The sequence below is a fragment of the Halyomorpha halys genome, unplaced genomic scaffold (assembly GCF_000696795.3).
Source record: "Halyomorpha halys isolate HHAL.00 unplaced genomic scaffold, Hhal_1.1 Scaffold1386.1, whole genome shotgun sequence".
NCBI classification, from domain to species: domain Eukaryota; kingdom Metazoa; phylum Arthropoda; class Insecta; order Hemiptera; family Pentatomidae; genus Halyomorpha; species Halyomorpha halys.
Genome location: NW_027107554.1, coordinates 255,281 through 255,726, shown reverse-complemented (window position 1 = coordinate 255,726; position 446 = coordinate 255,281).

Sequence of the window (446 nt, the reverse complement as noted above, 5' to 3'; positions counted from 1 at the left end):
AAGCGACCTGTACTGAAAAAGTGGTGGAGTGGGTTGAGGACAGGAGGGATTGAAGTAACACGGTTAGTGTAAGAATCGAGTAGTTTGTTAATAATCTTAGGAGGAAAATTGTTGTTAAATAGAATCTGTTTAATACGTTGTATGTTGGTCAGGTGGTATTGAGGGTCAGAAAGAGAAATGATCGGTGGATAAGATTCTTAGCAACATTAATAATTTGGTGATAAGGGTGTTGAGAAAAATAGTTGAGAAGTCCCACCAGAATAAGTGGGTTTGGTATACCAATTAGTGGATAGGGAGCCATGGGAATTTCTGATAATCAGTAGGTCAAGAAAAGGGAGGGAATGGTCAATTTCACCTTCAACAGTAAACCGAAGACGAGGGTGGTAGGAGTTAAAGGCTGATAGGATCTCGGGGATTCTGTCAGTATTGAGGACCAGGAAGAGATC